The 16,356-nt window shown below is 32.9% G+C and overlaps 1 protein-coding gene across 3 annotated transcripts in view; it reads left to right on the top strand.

The window, feature by feature from the left end:
* The window catches only part of LOC126881894 (calsyntenin-1), a 673,839-nt gene that overhangs the window by 253,245 nt on the left and 404,238 nt on the right, over positions 1–16,356 (top strand). The window lies entirely within an intron of this gene.

Raw genomic sequence — 16,356 nt, 5'->3', positions numbered from 1 at the left:
AATATTTTACAATTAGCAGAAAACCTTTAAATATTTAACAATTTTGACTAAATATGACTTGGAAAAACTTTATTTCTTAGAACTCAAATATTATATAAATATAAATAAATAAATTTGAACTGTATATTTATAAAATTTTACTATATTTATTTATACACGGTGTTTCATCGGGAAACGGAAATTACTCACAATTACTTTATATTTTTTTGTTAATCCGCATGTAGTATAATTAATGTAGTATAATTATTAATTATTTTTAAAATGAGTATTTATTCATTAACTTTAATAATTTATTATTAAAATTGCTTTAAAAACTTGCTTTTTAATTTCAGAGTTCTTAAAAATTTCAATATATATTTAATTTCAAAATTAAAGTCATTCAATGTTCTGCGCAAAAAAATTAAAGCGACCCTTTAAACTGTTTTTTGTGCTCTTTCCAAATGTGCAAACGGATTTTGAAAATTTCAATATACAGGACGTTGTTTCAAAGTCACAATTACTTTATTTTTTTGTTAAACCGGACCTGGATTTTTCATTTTGTTCTAATGTAGTAAATATGTATTGATTTTTAAAATGAGTATCTGTTCATTAACTTTAATAATTTATTATTAAAAGTTAATAATACCTGCTTTTTAAGCTCAGAGTTCTTAAAAATTTGAATAGTATTTCAAATTTAGTCATTAAATTGTCAGATCATAAAGTTGAAGCGAACCATTAAAGTTAGTTTTTTGTACTCTTTTTAAATAGGTAAACGGATTATAAAAAATTCAAAATACAGGGTGTTGTTTAAAGGTCACAATGAATTTATAAGTTTTTTTAGTCCGGGCCTGGGTTTTTCTTGTGATTAGTAGTTGGGTGCTTTGGGTTCTAAATGAGACATATGTGTACCAAATATCAAAAAAATACACAAGGTGGTTCTAAAGTTATGGCCTCAGAAAGAAATGGGCAAAATCGATAAAACACCCTTGTAACTCGGTTATAAAAATCGGTGACCGGTGAGGCAATAAATGTGGTATGTGGTATATCTAGAACCGCCTCAGTGGTCTCTATTCACCATTTAAGTATTTCAATTTCACAATGAAACGCCCTGTATAGGGACGGTCGAATATTTCGCGAAATGAAGATCGGATCGAAAAACTGAAAAATATGAGTTCAACATCTTAAATAGGAATCTCCATTTTTTACTGCAGATCTGGATTTCTTATGCAAAAATAAGTAACTGTTATTCGAGACATTTTTCCGAATCGTTAATAGATGGCACTATAATCGGAAAAAACGATTTATACCCCAGGAAAATTATGGAAACGGTTTAGTGTCTCGAGAAATACGTTTTTAAATGAAAAACTAAAAACATGTGTTCAATATTTTTTAAAAATCTATCGAGTGACACCAAACATGACCACCACCCCCACCCTACCCCTTAGGAGGGGGTGGGGGATAACTTTGAAATCTTTAAAGGAACCCCCATTTTTTATTGCAGATGGTGATTCTACAAACTATGACTGTAAAAAACTGTATGTACTTGTACTTAAAAAACAGTATTAAGTACCATAAAAATTATATTTTTTTTTTGGTTCTTAGACTATATCTTTTGGTCTATTCTTTCTAAAATTAGCGAACATTGGACTATTCTTTCTAAAATAAACGAACATAAAAAGCTTTATACTCCGTTTGAAAATTATTGATAGCACAGTTTTTAGGACGCAGGTCATTTGTATTGTATGTTGCATTGTATTCGAAGTCATAAATTTAAAAACTTAAGACCTGCGCCCTAAAAACTGTGCTATCAATAATACATTAAACGCCACGTGAGTTGTATTTATCTCACGCCCTGTTTGGCCCAGGCGTTAGGTGAGTTAAATATAATTTCATTAACATTGAGATTCTGAACATGGAGCCTCTTCTTCTTCTTCTTCTTTTTGTATAGACATGACTCTGTCTGTTTTTTCAATGTGCCTCTAGTAAGTTGTCGTTCCATCGTTTTCGTGGTCTTCCCACTGATCGTCTTCCTATTGGGGAACCGTCTCTCGCTGTCCTGACTACCCTATTTGTTGTCATTCGGCTTATGTGGTCATTCCATTCTATTCTTCTGTTTCTTACCCAGTTATTAATATTATCCACCTTGCATCTCCGTCGTATATCTGTACTTCTAGCTCTGTCCCATAGAGTCTTACCATCGATTTTTCGAAGGGTTTTCATCTCCGCTGTTTCGAGCAATCTTTTTGTCCTCTCTGTGTCGGGTCGTGTTTTTGCCGCGTATGTCATTATTGGTCTGATGACTGTTTTGTAAATTCTGCTTTTCATTTCTTTTCCGATATTTTTATTTCTACATATTGTGTCATTCAGGCAACCTGCGGCTCTGTTTGCTCTATTCACTTGATCTTCCACTCTGTTTCGAGCCTTCCGTAGCTAGATAGTGTGATGCCTAGGTATTTAAACTCCATCAATTGTTCTAATATCTGACCTTCCAGCTCCAATTTACATCTTATTGGATCTGCTGTTATAACCATGCATTTTGTCTTTTTTGAGGAAATTAACATGTTAAATTTTCTGGCGATTATGTTGAATAATTGGTGCAGCATACGTTGTAAATCATCTTCACTTTGAGAGATTAGTATTGCATCGTCCGCGTAGCAGATTATTTTAAGTTGTTTTTCTCCCATTTGATATCCTTTTTTAGTTCTTACTTTTTTTATTATTTCGTCCATGATCAGGTTGAACAATAAAGGACTCAAGGAATCACCCTGTCTTATCCCATTGCCGGCTTCAATTGGGTCAGTTAGTTCATCTTCCACTTTACTTTTATTGTGTTGTTCTGGTAGATGTTGTCTATCGTTTTAATTATCCCCAGAGGTACCTCTCTCGAGTATAACAAGTGGATAACGTCCTTTAATGTGACCCTGTCAAATGCTTTCTTAAGGTCCAGGAAACATAAATATGCCAGTTTGTTGTATTCCAACGATTTCTCTTGAACTTGCCTCATTATAAATATAGCGTCAGTGTATGACCTTCCCGACCTAAAACCTTGTTGTTCTTCTGCTAATGTTATAATTTCATTCAATTTGTTTGTTATCACTTTTGTTGTTAATTTTAATGTTGTGTTTAATGGAGCCTGAAGTAAATAAATAATTTGGCGGTTAATGACTAATGTGTTAACAACACTAGAACAAATTGTGTGTATGCTAAGCATCTTATACCCGAAATTCATGTCAATAATAATTATTAAATAAATAAAAAAAAATTAATATAAAAAAATTAAATAAATATTTTTCCACGGAATTGTTGATATTTGCATATTTCACTGAGGCTATTTCCGCATTTACCTGTTGCATATCGATTATTATTGCCATAGATGAGATCTCCCAATTCTGACAATTTTTACTGTTGTTGCAGTACAACTTGCATATTTTGTTTTTGTAAAGGGTGCATAAACTAGCAGATAAGATAATCGTCTTTTATTTTCGGATGTTGCTGCTAAATCTATCTCGTATGTCAACCTGTAATTGAAACAATGCGTCAATCCTAAAAATAACCTTCAGTATAAATAGGTAATTGTTATAAAACATGATAATAACCATGATATCACTCTGACACGGAGTGCATTAGTTATAGAAATCAGCGTCCGAATTATGTATAACAAAACCGAAAGACTCGAGTCATCCCAATCCAACATCCAAGTTCATTTCTCGAAGTGAATTTAGTAAGTAATGTGGAACATATATTTCGTTGGCAAGTTTAATGCCAGAAGGATTGTGTGCCAGGAGTGAATCACAAAATGGTTTCTAGGTAGATTGTGAGGTCAGGCGGCGCGTTTACTTTTGCTAGAAAACGATATAGACCGGGCTGTATCGTCGCCCCCCCCGTTAGCGAAATTATTCCGATTCGATTTTTTTGCACAAACTTACTCAAATAGAGGTCCTTATAACAAATCCACAGGGTGCCGGGAGATGCAGTGGTCGAAAAATTGTTTAAACATTTTTTTTAACAAATTCACAAAAATAATTGTTTCGTTTCTAACAATTTTTTTTAGATAACTTGAGTAATTCTGAGCAAAAAAGGTCTCTTGTGATTTATCTCTAAATTGATTGTTGCTGAGTTACAGTCGGAAAAATGAAAGAATACCCATGAACGATCACATCAATCACTTATTTTGTATTTGCTGTCATTTTCTATAAATAACAAACGTTTGTTATAGAAATATGTAGATAGCAAATACAAAATAAGTGATTGATGTGATCGTTCATGCGTATTCTTTCAATTTTCCGACTGTATGTGCGATTTAAAATTTGAAAAATGCGAAAATGGCCATGTTCGGGGCTTAATAACTCGATTAACAGGCTCTCCTTCAAGAGCCTGAAGATATTTTTGTCATTATTTTATTGCGAAGCTGTTATTTTTAATTATTAACAATTAGCGCTATAGTCCAGACTGTATCGTCGCCCCCGTTAGCGAAATTATTTGGATTAGATTTTTTTGCACAAAGTTACTCAAAAAGAGGTCCTTATAACAATTCCATAGGGTGCCAGGCGGTGCCCTGGTCCAAAAAGTGTTTGAACAAGTTTTTTTAAAACAAATTCACAAAAATAATTTTTTCATTTCTAACAATTTTTTTTTAGATAACTTGAGTCATTCTGAGCAAAAAAGTTTCTTGTGATTTTTCTCTAAAATTGATTGTTGTTGAGTTATGCGCGATTTAAAATTTGAAAAATGCGAAAATGGCCATTTTCAAGGCTTAAGATTAAAAATTATATTAAAAGTCAGAAGTGATCAGATCAAAGTTTTTGAAAAAAGTTTTTTTGAAAACGTTTTTTTAAACAAATTCACAAAAATAATATTTTCACTTCGATCAAATTCTTTTTAGATAATTTGGGTCATTCTGAGCAAAAAAGGTCTCTTGTGATTTTTCTCTAAAATTGATTGTTGTCGAGTTATACGCGATACGCTTATTTATTAAGCCTTGTAAATGGCTATTCGCCTTTTTCAAATTTTAAAGCGCGTTTAACTCGACAACAATCAATTTTACAGAAAAATCACACGAGACCTTTTTTGCTCAGAATGACCTACATTATCTAAAAAATTGTTCGAAGTGAAAAATTATTTTTGTGAATTTGTTTAAAAATATTGTTTATTTTAAACAAGATACTGCCTGGCACCTGGCACCCTGTGAATTTGATATAAGGACCTCTTTTTGAGTAACTTTGTGCAAAAAAATCTAATCGAAATAATTTCGTTAACAGGGACGATGATATAGCCTGGACTATACCGCTAATTGTTAATGATTAAAAATAACAGCTTTGTAATAAAATAATGACAAAAATTTCTTCAAGATCTTCAAGATCTTTAGATAATATTAACTGGGTTGCAATATTTATGGGTTGCAATTGATTTAAAAATTTAAACAAATTCACACATATTATCTGAGACATCTACAAAACATGTCCATTTTTTATGGACCTGTAGGTCGAGTGTACATAACCTCAAAATTTTTTAAACTTTTTTAAAGCTATAACTTTTTCTTGGAGGGGGCTGCAGGTCCAATTTTTTTTGCATTTTGTGTATTTTATCAAAAGCTATCTCCATGATTTTTTTAGATTTTTCCGTCACCTGCGCCATCTTAAAAAATCCGGAAAACTGTTTATTTAGGGGGTTTTTGGGGATTTTCTCCATTTTATAGACTGCAATATAGATCAACTCAAAATTTTGTTAATAGATTATGCATAATTTGAAATAACTGAGTATTTTAGGACTATCAAAAATTGGGCGAAACACTTTTAAACCCCCCAAAAACCATGTTTTTTTTTAAGTTATATAAGGGTTTTTGCGGGCTTAATGATATTTTTTGAGATCGATACAACCTTAATATTTTCTTTCATTTTTTTACGTTATATGTGATTAAAAAATAAGACTCATCGCATTTTTAGCCCACCAGTTCCTCTCCCTGCCCCCACAAAAACGTCAATTCTTTTATTTTTTTATTTAGTTAAAGTTTTGTAAGGGTTTTTGCGGGTCTAATCATATTTTTTGAGGTCGATACAGCCTGAATACTTTTTTTATTTTTTTTCGTTCTATGTGATTAAAAAATTATTACTCACCGCAATTTTAGCCCACTTTCCCCTATTACCCCTCCACCACAGCCAAAAACGTAAATTTTTCGATTTTATTTTTTTTTAAGTTGGCTTTGCAATTAAATCGTAAATGTTGTTCTAAAGCTATTTCTTTGTGACATTTTTGTAATTAACTATTCTAAATGGGAAATAAGCCACAATTTAACTAAAAATGATTTTATTTTCCATCTGTAATGCGTTAGAGAGAATTCGATAATCTGTGACGCACTGAAAAAAGGGTTTGGGGCGATCTATATAAATAAGTCAGATTAAATTAAATTATTAGATATTTTTAAGATAAGACTTTTTTACCAAGCAACATTTTTGTTTAACTTATTAATTTTTTGTATTTTGACAAAGACGTCCGTGGTGGACGTCGAAACGTTAATATAATCATTTTTTAGTTAAATTGTGGCTTATTTCCCATTTAGAATAGTTAATAATTATTAAATTATAAATTACAAAATGTACATTTTAATATATCATACTTCTTGTAGTTTTGTGAATCAAAACATTTTGTTCTTTGTTCATTAGTTTGTATTTAGTAGGTACCCTAATATTACCTTACATTATACATATTCTAATTATTCAAACATGTGCGTGTACCATCTACATAACCTATATGTATCTCTGCCTATAATGTCATTTTGCTTCACGTTTACTGCCACATAAAACACCATAAAAAGAATGAGGAAAATATTACCAAAGAATATATAGCTCCGTATAGGTATATTCATAGAGTATTCGGAGAGTTTTATTCGTTGGTATTACACTTAACAGTTCTAAAGTCTTCATCGCTGTCTTCGTCTATTACAGGTATAACATCTGTATTGTCAAAGAGTTTTGCAAGATATTCTGCTGGCTTGATGATTTTTGTAGAATATCTTCCATGCCATAAATATTATATTATGGCAGCTACATGTGAACAACAGAACAGCCTACGGTTATGTTGCCGTTTGCGCAACTCGCATCTACAAGATATATACAAGACATAGATATCTATCGTTTAATGTTTTCCAAACCATCTACATTTGGCTCATAATGCAAATAGTCCACTATGTATGCTTGTCTCCGTTAGGTAAATTATTCCGATTCGTTTTTTTGCACAAACTTACTCAAAAACTGGTCCTTTAAACAAATTCACAAGGTGCCGCTGCGGTCGGAAAATTCTTTAAACAATTTTTTAAACGAATTCAAAAAATCAATTTTTTCACTTCGGACAAATCTGTTTTAGATTCTCTGGATCAACCCGATCAAAAAAGGTCTCTTGTGATCTTGCTCTAAAGTTGACTGTTGTCAAGTTACACGCGATTTAAAATTTGAAAAACACGAAAATGGCCATTTTCAAGGCTTAATAACTCGATTAAAAATTATATTATAAAAGTCAAAAAGTGATCAGATCAAAGTTTTTGAAAAAAGTTTTTTTTGAACAAGTTTTCTTAAACAAGTTCACAAAAATAATTTTTTCACTTCGAACAAATTCTTTTTAGATAATTTGGGTCATTCTGAGCAAAAAAGGTCTCTTGTGATTTTTCTCTAAAATTGATTGTTGTCGAGTTTACGCGATACGCTTAGTTATTAAGCCTTGTAAACGGCTATTCGCCTTTTCAAATTTTAAAGCGCGTTTAACTCGACAACAATCAATTTTACAGAAAAATTACACGAGACCTTTTTTGCTCAGAATGACCTACATTATCTAAAAAATTGTTTGAAGTGAAAAAATTATTTTTGTGAATTTGTTTAAAAAAATTGTTTATTTTAAACAAGATACTGCCTGGCACCTGGCACCCTGTGAATTTGATATAAGGACCTCTTTTTGAGTAACTTTGTGCAAAAAATCTAATCGAAATAATTTCGTTAACAGGGGCGACGATATAGCCTGGACTATACCGCTAATTGTAAATAATTAAAAATAACAGCTTTGTAATAAAATAATGACAAAAATTTCTTCAAGATCTTCAAGATCTTTAGATAATATTAAACTTTGATTTGGTGACTTTTTGACTTCCATAATAATAATTTTTAATAGAGTTATTAAGCCTTGAAAATGTCCATTTTCGCATTTTTCAAATTTTAAATCGCGTATAACTCGACAACAATCAATTTGAGAGAAAAATGACAACAGACCTTTTTTGTTCAGATTGAGCCAAATTATCTAAAAAAATGTTCGAAATGAAAAAACAATTTTTGGGAATTTGTTTAAAAAAATTGTTTAATAGTTATTTATGAAACACTTAGTGAAGTATGCTTTTTTGCGAACGCACGCGATTTTTAGAGCACGAGCGACAACGGAGCGAGTGCTATAAATCGCGTAAGTTCGCAAAAAGTACTTCACGCACAGTTTCATACAATATTTTATCTACCAAAAAACAAATAAAAAAACTGTAACTCTTCGTCACTGGAATTCATTTATATTCTACAATTTTTAGAACTTTGACATTTAAAAATTCTAACTACTTTTAAACCACAAAACTGTCAAAACTTTTGTTGTAATTCATTGCTCATATTGTCATCACCATGACAACGCGAAAGTTAAGGACGAAAGTTAAGGATTGTCACCATGACAACGCGAAAGTTAAAAACAGTGAGAAAAAGTAAGTCCCATTTAAAATACATTGTTACTTCACGCACACTTTAAATCCTTCACGCACTGCTATCTATAATGACAGTTTTCACAAACTAAAAACTTATACATAATATGATATGACATAGAGTAGATAAACAATTTTTCGACCACGACACCGCCTGGCACCCTGTGGATTTGTTATAAGGACCTCTTTTTGAGTAAGTTTGTGTAAAAAAATCGAATCGGAACAATTTCGCTAACGGGGGCGACGATACAGCCCGCTCTAATACGTTGGTTGAGGTGTCCGAGAAGATTTAGACTTGACTTAATGCTTTAGTTGAAAGTAATTTGATGTTTACAGAAATTATTCTATTTATCTCTTTTTAAGTACAATTTAAGCATGTTCGTCCGAGTTTATTTGGGCTTCAAAAAGGCAGTTTTTTATAAACAATTGTTAACAAAGTCTTGTCTTTTTACGATGAAAAAAAAACAAACTAATTCTTTTGATAATATACTCATACCAAAAGTTATGAGATATGCATTTGAAATTACATGCTTGAAATATACTTTAAAAACGCCTTGATAGTATTTTTGATGCGTCTCAGGGACAACATTATTTGAGAAAACAAAGGATTGAATTGCCGAAATACATATTCCATATTGCCGTCAAGCTAAATTAAGAGACCACAATTATCTGATTAACGAGGTGTTGAAGCGTTCGTCAACAACTGTGTTTATGTATACTGATTATAAAACAAATATCGTAACACATAGTGATATACTGATATATCGTAATAATATGTATATCGTAATACTGATTATAAAACAAAATAATCCCAATAATATAATTGTATAGTTCTATTCTAAGTTGACAATAAATTAAGGAAAAATCAACTTGAAACTGTGTTTCATACTCTTTAATAAGCGAGTACGGTGTTTAACAATACTGTAATGTAGATACGCTGCATTAATAATTTCAAAAAATTTGCTTTAAATGATTTTGTTTTTCTAAAGAATTCAATTAACAGATCAGAGACTTATCTCTGGAATAAATTAATTAAAAAGGATATATTGAATTGAGCTGAAATATTAAGAATAAAGGCAAAGTTTTTCAATCCTAATAGCGACATTAATAATATTGAAAAATATTAAAAATGTTGCTAAAAGATTTTTAAATTGAAAACTTATTGGTCCATTTCCCTGGTGACACCTCCAAGGCTTCTACAATATGCAAGCCAGATGGATGCTGCAGTGAAGACAAAAGGGAAGGAATTCTACACTATGCAATTCACAACCCCCGTCTTCAGCTTGGTAAAGTTCTAACGGAAAATGGACCTAGTTACTCTATTATAGGAGTAATACTAATATAAAAATAAAAATGTGTACCATTTTTATTCAGTTGCAATGCGAAGGCACAACAATCTTATTTTTCACTTAGAATACGGAGCGCAGTCCTCTGAATCGACGATTTTCGACTCTTATTGGAGTCTCATTGGAGAGACGTAGGCCTGCTGCTCCATACTCTAAGTGACCGACATCGAGAGTTTATCCCCCACACCGCAACTGACGTGAATGGATTAGGTGACTGGCGTCACCTGGCAATTGAAAGGCAAAGTTTTTCAATCCTAAGAGCGACATTAATAATATTGAAAAATATTAAAAATGTTACTAAAAGATTTTTAAATTGAAAACTTATTGGTCCATTTCCCTGGTGACATCTCCAAGGAAATAATAATATTGTCGCTATTAGGATTGAGAAACTTTGCCTTTCAATTGCCAGATGACGCTAGTCACCTAATCCATTCACGTCAGTTGCGGTGTGGGGGATAAACTCTCGATGTTGGTCACTTAGAGTATGGAGCAGCAGGCCTACGTCTCTCCGATGAGACTCCAATAAGAGTCGAAAATCGTCGATTCAGAGTGCTGGACTGCGCTCCGTATTCTAAGTGAAAAATAAGATGGTTTTGCCTTCGCATTACAACTGAATAAAAATGGTATACATTTTTATTTTTATTAAGAATAAGTTTGATAAATGTTCCGCCTCTCCACACTTTTCTTAATGTTTCTTATTAAGTATTTTATTTATCCGCCTCGAAGGACCAATCCTTAAATGTATTAACTAGAGTTACATTTATTGATATTATTTCTTTAATAAATCTTCTTCTTCGTACGACTAGGATTACTCCTGTTTGTCTGCCTCTTAGTCTGTTTAAGTTGTTGTTGACTGTACATTGTCTTTCCACCTTTTCGGCGGCCTTCCAAGGGGTCTTCTCTCATACGGCTTGTTGTTTTTACAGATGTTCGCTAATCTATCTGGTCCCATTCGGTTTACATGTTTGTTCCAGTTTTTTTCTTGTTTTTTTTCCACCTGTTAATATTTTGAATTTTGCATTGTTCGCGTTTACTTCTGTTGCTTTGTCTGTCTCTTGATGATATGCCCGCTATTGATCTTAATACTTTCATTTCGAAATTGCTGATTTGTTGTTTCGTCTTTCTTGTATCGGTCCTTGTCTCCGCTGCATATGTTAGGATTGGTCTTACTGTTGTCTTGTATACTTTCACTTTGCTTTCCGTGGTCAGATATTTGTTTCTCCATATGGTTTCTCGGAGGCAACCACTTACTCTTGCTGCTTGCGTTGTTTGCCTTGTGGCCTCTGTTCTTATATCCCTGTCACTAGTGATATCTGCTCCTAGGTAATTAAAATTCACTACTTGTTCTACAATTTTGCCGTCTATTTCTAGTTTGTATCTACTTATCTCTACTTATCTCTACGTCTCTTTACTTATCAATATTTAATAAATCTGCCTTATAAGAAATAATAAGAAAAATGTGTGGAGGGACGGAGCAGTAACAATTCTCTGGTTTAATTCGGATATTTCTAACATACAAAAAATATAATACCCACTGGAGGCACATAACTTCTGGATAATATTATTTTCGGGTTACAATTTTAGCAGCTAGTTTTATTAGATGTTTTTTGAATGCCAACGATATATCTAATAATCTAATAGAAAACACCATAAGTGCAGGAAAAGAATACGAGTTGGACAGAACACAAATAAAAATATTTTTTTACACAGACGACGTTATCCTGAACTCAGATAACGAAGCTAACTTATAGCTATTGGTACAAAAAAAAATAGTAATTAAAGGCGAAATAATAATAACTCTTGATATTCGAGTATCTTTGAGTAGAAATACCCTTATTTTTATGTACCATGTCCTCTCAGAACGTTGGTTACCATCATAGCTATCTTAATTTTATTCACTGCCACTCTAAATAGCATGATTGTATCAATACCATACCAATCTCTCAAGTTATTCAACCAGGAAGTCTTCCTCCGTCCTGGACTGCGTTTGCTTGCTATTTTCCCTTGTATAATATTATGTAGCAACCTATATTTGGGACTTGGGACCTCTCATTACATGTCCGATATACTCCAGCTTTCTCTTCTTGATTATTTTTATAATCTCAGTAGTCTAGCTGAGACGTTCTATAGTTTATTTTTTAACCAAGAGGAGTAAACTAATAAGACCGATTCACCCCAAGAAAGTTACTAGAAAAATCACCAAATTCATCTTCTTTTTTCGTTGATCATATCAGCTTTCGATGATAATCCATACACATTATATTATACCAACACATCGCTAAAGGGTTCTAAAAACAACTATTTTTATATAAAAGTAGATTAAAAATGTAAAAATTAAATGAATAATGCAGAAAACACAAAAAATCGCCGATATACTTAATTAACCTATAACATGACAGAAGTGCCAAAATTTCATAAATGTCATTAGTGTCAAAATTTAATAAGAGTGGAGTAAACTTGCCTGCGGTTGGACTAATTAGGAACAAGCATTACGGCGCGGTGAATTTGAACCACTCCTCTTGGTTAAAAAACAAAAGTAGTATTGTGGAGTTTCGCCTCGACAGTCCAAGACTCAACACCATAAAGTACGACCGAGAACACGTGACAGCGAAGTAGGCGGATCCTCAATGCCAATTTCAGGCGTCTCTTACATAATATAATATAATAATGTCCTTTAGAAGGACATCCTTCTAAAAGCGGCTCTGGCCTGCTCTATTCTGGATCTAATGGACCGCGACAGTCGTGACGTCAAAACGTCAAAAAAAGGTTTCCAAACACGTTGTGTCTAGGTACACGCTAAAATGTACGCAAATAAAAAAGTTAAACTTCATCAAGCTAGTGACTATTTAGCGTGGGCAGTGACTGTATATTTTGATACACGCTATTTTGATATGTTTAGTGTTTGTTTGATAGAAAAATATTTGTTATGACCTTTAATTCTACCTAACTTTTTTATTTGCGTACACCTAGACACAACGTATTTGGAAAAATTTTGACGTTTTGACGTCACACTATCACGGTCCATTTCACATAGAAATACCCAGTTACGGAAATCTTAAAGAGAGTGTAAGGAAACAAGTGAGGATATCCGAGTGATGCCATATGAAGGAATAAGAATATGAAGTTAGATGTACAAGACCAGTAGGGACATTGAGACCAAGAACTGGGAAAATTCTAACAAACCATAACCATACTAAATAACGAAATAAAATATCTCTATGACATCGACGATATTTTACGATGGGGACAACAGATATCACGGAAGTGGAATCAGCATGCTACAGGAATGGATGCTGAGAGGCTAGCAAGTAATTTAACCAACAGGCATCAGACCATTACGAAAACCTAAGCTAGCTGACAGTCAACGTTACAAATACGATTACAGCCTTACGATCGGAGAACGGGCCCATATTCTTCTTCTTATATTTTTTCAGAAGAAGAAAACTCCTATCCTTAACATCAGTGTTATAAAAAAGCATCAAAAATATAAATAACTTTTAACTTGAACGTTTAAAGAACAGTAGAATCTTTTTTGTCGTCCACAACATGGTTAGTTCCCAAAAATATTCAGAAAAGATGCCTTATATTTTATAAAATTTATGTCTGCGTCGTAATTTTCTCTTTTTAGGTCCCTTTTTATACACTATTAAAATTGTGGTAATCGGATTAGTTGGGATTAACCCTGCAAAGACTGAGAGTGAAACTCGAGCCATTAATATTCATTACTTCGTGTGAGAAATCTTCTCTATGAGTTTTAAGGTCTTACTTCTAAATTACCGAATCCTCCTCTTTAGTCTTGTTAGAACATCCGGGATTATGAAGTTTAATAAGACATTAATTTCTCGACGTCTACTACATTTACATAAACTTTCATAAGATAATCTTCTCAGTTGTAGCTTGCGGGAAAAATGATCTACATTTTACTAACAAACAAAAATTTAAGCGGTATATACACTCACCGGCACGAAAATTGGGCACCCCAAAAAATGGGTCATTTTTTATGTCTCGTATCTCCTAAACCTGTTGTCGGATTTAAGTAATGTTTTAATATGTTATAGCCTTATTTTTTAACAATATCGCTGTAAGAATATTGTTGCTAGACAGGTAAATTTTCATTGTATACTGGGTGTACCAACCAAACCGGTTTTTTTTTTCAATTTTCACAACACCCTGTGGAATATTTTAGCTTTTATAAAATATTGAAATTAAAACGCAACTGTAGCCCCTGGTTTTTTTAACATTCTGTTTTTTATTCAGTCGCTTATGTTGGATAATAAAAAAGTTAGGGAATTTAACAACTAGCCATGTTGTTTATCAATACAGGGTATTTCTAAGTCAGTGCGACAAACTTTAAGGGGTAATTCTGCATGAAAAAATAATGACCGTTTGCTTGATAAACCTATGTCCGCAAATGCTTCGTATCCGAGATACGAGATGTTGAATTTTGTCTTACAAACTGACGATTTATTTATTGCTCTAAAACCGGTTGAGATATGCAAATGAAATTTGGTAGGTTTTAAGAGGTAATTATTCCGCATTTTTTTATATACAATTAAGAATTTATATTCACCATTGGCGTGCATACGGGTCATATTACCCAGTCATATTACCCGCATGCACGCCAATGGTGATTAAAAAATTTTTCATCACATGTCAAAAAATGCGCAATAACTACCTCTTAAAACCTAAAAAAATTCATTTGCATATATCAACCGGTTTTAGAGCAATAAATAAATCGTTATTGTGTAAGAAAAAATTCAACATCCCGTATCACGGAAATGATGCATTTGCGGATATAGGTTTATCAAGCAAACGGTAATTATTTTTTCATGCAGAATTGCCCCTTAAAGTTTGTCGCACTTATTTAGAAACACTATGTATTGATAATTAAAGAACATGGCTAGTTGTTAAAGTCCGTAACTTTTTTATTATCCAACATAAGCGAATAAATAAATAAACAGAATGTTAAGAGAAGCTGGCGCTATAGTTGGGTTTTAATTTCGATATTTTATAAAGGCTAGAATATTCCACAGGGTGTTGCGAAAATTGAGAAAAAAACCCAGTTTGATTGGTACACCCGGTATACAATGAAAATTTACCTGTCTAGCTAAAATATCATTACAGCGATTTTGCTAAAGAATATTGTTATAGCATATTAAAAAAATTACTTAAATCGGACAAGTTTAGGAGATACGAGACATAAAAAATGACCCATTTTTTGGGGTGCCCGTTTTTCGTGCCGTTCAGTGTATATACACTAATCTCAAAAAAGGTATCACATAATTTTTGAAACAGAAAAAAAAGATAATAAAATAAATAATTTTTAATTTGTACCAGAATGTACTCGCCTATCGTCTCGTTTAAGGCTCGTTTTCACGCTACGTTTTATTGTACGTTTTGTGTGTCATGCAAAACGTACGACAAAACGTACGTTTTGTCCAGTGTATAGTATGGCGTGTAAACAGCAAAACGTACGTCTTGTCGATACACAAAACGTACAATAAGACGTAGCGTGAAAACAGCAAAACGTACGTCTTGTCGAATCGAAAAAATTAAATCCGCTTATTGACAAAACGTACGTTTTGTCGTACGTTTTGCATGACACACAAAACGTACAATAAGACGTAGCGTGAAAACGACGCTTTAGGTGTCTGCAAACCCATAACATTTCAAGTTGAAGCTTGTTTTTGCAAAAAAAAAACAGTAAACAAAACATTGATGAAACAGAATGTGTTCGAGAATTTGATCTGTGCACTATGGATGCTTGAGTTTTCAATGGGGAGGTGCGTTCTTACGAAAAATGAGTAATATAACGTCAGAACAAGCAGCCCAAATTGTAGGTTTAATTGGATATGGACTATCGCAGCAATATCTTGCTGATGTTATGGGAATCCACCAATCCAGCGTTTCAAGTACTTTAAGAAGGTATAGATAAAGTAGAGGATACACAAGAAGACCAGTTCCACGACGTTCCAGGTCCACTAACCCCGCAGATGAACGTTATTTACATCTGCAGACTTTGCAAAATGATCTTTCCACAGCGCGTAGCCCGTAATGTTCGGTTCGTAAAGTGACAATTCGGTTAGAAACAGATTAAGGGAATTTGGAATCAGATCCAGAATGCCTGCTACTGCTCCTCTGTTAACGAGTGCATACCGTATAGCACGTTTAAGTTTTGCACCAAAACATGTCGATTGGGATATTAACGACTGGACTAATATTCTTTTTACTGATGAGTCAAGATTTGCACTTCGTGGATCCGACAGACACTTTGCACTTCGGCCTTCGGAGGTTAACACAAGAGAGATTAGAAAA

The sequence above is a fragment of the Diabrotica virgifera genome, chromosome 3 (assembly GCF_917563875.1).
Source record: "Diabrotica virgifera virgifera chromosome 3, PGI_DIABVI_V3a".
Lineage (NCBI taxonomy): Eukaryota > Metazoa > Arthropoda > Insecta > Coleoptera > Chrysomelidae > Diabrotica > Diabrotica virgifera.
Note: the sequence above shows the minus strand (reverse complement) of the source record. Positions and strands in the feature narration are given on the sequence as shown.